Below are 2,733 nucleotides of genomic sequence, written 5' to 3'. Positions count from 1 at the left end.
TTCCAGATTAATCCACATGGACATGTTTACGGATTCAATCTATCTTTCCCTTTGAAAATGTTCAATTGCATTTGGTGACAATTTTTCCAAGAAGTAGAAAACATGCTTTGAAAATATTCCCTACAAAATTTATAAATTCTTACAGGAGTGTTGTGGTTCAATAGCTGTTTGTAAATCTAATACTCACCTGATTCCCATTCACTTACTATGCCAATGTGAAACCTCTGCATCTTGCTCCCTGGTGTGTGCCTTAAGTGAGCTCAATTCATGTTTCCAGGCTGTTTTCTCCCAGCTAAAAGTCCTTGACTGATTAAAAAAAAAAAGTTTTGATCTGTTCCAATGCTGTTGAAGGGGAAATGTACATGCAGTCCAGAATGGCTTCCTGTATGTTTTTATAAATATCTTTCCTGGCAGATTAAAGGCAAAACCAATTACTTTCCAGTCCAAGTTTTGTCAGCTGTAAGGTTAATGGCATGGTAGCATAAATATCTGTGTTAAAACATCTCCAGAGTTCTACCAGAAATCTGGAAAACCTCTTTTGGAGAAATCGGTGCTGTATCAGAACTATTGCTACCATGCCAGCACTTTAAACCAGCCCACTGTCAGCAATGTTTGAGTTAGGAGTGAGGATCCTCTCAGAGCACTCTTAGCAAAACTACCCAATCTTACTGTAGAGCAGCCTTGCGGTCTGTAGGGCTTCCCATCCTTGGTTGGTAAAATCTCACTATTAAGAAAGAAGCCACCTTATCTGCAGCTTTTAAGTTTCACATTGGGGTTTTTGGTTTGTTTTTTTTTTTGTTCTCATTTGGTCAACACTTTCAGAGTTTGCTAGCATCTTCATTCTTGTTTGTAGCCTGTGGCTTTGGCAGGCTGGTGGAGCTGCATTCAAGAGTCAAAGTTTTGTTAAGAAGCGTGTGGGTGATGCCTCCTTTTGCTTTCTAGTGCTGTCAGAACAAGGAGCAAAACGTCTGGTAAGTGCATGGGGTTTACCTGCTTATGTGCTTTTCTCTTAAAAACAAAATTAAATGTATGCTTGTTTACATAGCCATAACATGTGTCCTTGTGTGATTGACAGAGAATTGTTTCTTTCTTTTCTTCACTTCCATGGTAGCAGTGACTGCAAGGATCACGCTGGATTCCTGCTACAGGAGATCCAGCCATTTCTGTTCCAGACTCCCCACAACTGTATCTTGGGAATCTCTCTGCTTACTTTAGCCCACATACTCAGCAATGCCATTCGGATCTTTCCTTCACACAAACTTCCCACGTGATTCAGGAAGACTTGCTAACTTTCTAACACTGTCAAAGAAATAGTTGCATTCAATGGTAAAAATCTGAATATTACTTGACTGTCTTTAGTACCTGTCTGATACATTTAACTGAGATGCAGAATTCCTGTTGGAGTCTTCCCATCTATTATTTTTCACAGTGAGGAACATGCTGCTGATGTTTTAATGAATGTAGAATTTCTAGACATGTTATTTGGCAATGATTTTATTAGACTTTTTAGAAGCGACAGCTGACACAATGTGTACTTACCTCATGTAGCCCAGACATGATGCACAATATGTGAGCCACCTTTGGACTTGGATGACAGATCACAGATGCTCTTAACTAATCTCAGGTAACTTTTAGGGCTGAAGGATAATATGAAAACATGCTCATAACTTCTGTGGTTACAAAGTTCAAGTTAAATTGAGGGGAAAGGAAGGTTATTTGGTGTTTTTCGTTGTTTTTTTTTTTTTCCTGTTGGATAGACAGCATGATGTTCTTTGTCAGTTCAAAAAGGTCATCTCCAAACTGACCTGATTGTTTACAGCTTGAGCGTGCCAGGAGGCATGCCTGGTTAGCAGGGACGCCAGCTTCTGAAGATACTGATGATTAACCCGTAATGACCTTTTACATTTATGATCATAAACAAAACTGAGACGGTGCAAATAACGCCAATGGCAAACTCAGAGCAAAACTGACTTTCTGCAGACATTCAAAACCATAGTTGGTGGGTAACAAAATGCAAACTTGTTTGGTTTGTGGTTGGTTTTCACTGATAGCATTCAGGAGGGAAGCTGTGTGCTCCTTTGTGTTTTATTAGGCAAGGAGGTTCTTTTTTCAGAGAGGTTCTGTGCTTCTCTTTCCCTCATTACAAAACAAGTCTTTACAGCAGGGTTTCTCAGGATGTTTCATAGTACAGAACGAAAACCCCCTCAACACAGATTTCTGTACCAGACTTTGCCAAGAGCAAGAGCTGGCGCACTCTGCAGCCAGAGGCCAGGACTCTGCTGGTCAGCTTGCCTGCGATACACAAGAACGAGGCTGGGATGAGCTCTTCGTCCATCACTTCATGAACTACTTTTGACACATTCCTCCCCTTTCCCGTTCCGGACCTCCTGCCTCCAGACCGCCCCGAAAGAGCAGGACAGTTCCAACGTGAAAGCGAAGCCGGCGTTGACCCATTAGTGCTCAAAGCACCGAGCCCAAGTGGGAACCGGCCCGGAAGCTCCCGGCGGCCTCCAGCCCGGCCGGGCTCCCCGGCCACGCGAGACGCGCTCCACAGCTGCACCTGGTCCGGCTGACTCGCCGGGCAGCCGGGGAACTACAACTCCCGGCGCGCTTTGCGCGCAGGACTCGCGGCCCTTCAAGGAGGGGGCGCACCGGGCTCGCTGGGGTATGTAGTGCGGTGGGGCCGGTGCCCGGCGCCTCCCCCGCCCGCCCGCGATAGGCCGGGCCCGGTCT

Source organism: Apus apus, chromosome 5, assembly GCF_020740795.1.
Source record: "Apus apus isolate bApuApu2 chromosome 5, bApuApu2.pri.cur, whole genome shotgun sequence".
NCBI classification, from domain to species: Eukaryota; Metazoa; Chordata; class Aves; order Apodiformes; family Apodidae; genus Apus; species Apus apus.
This window is presented reverse-complemented; position numbering follows the sequence as displayed.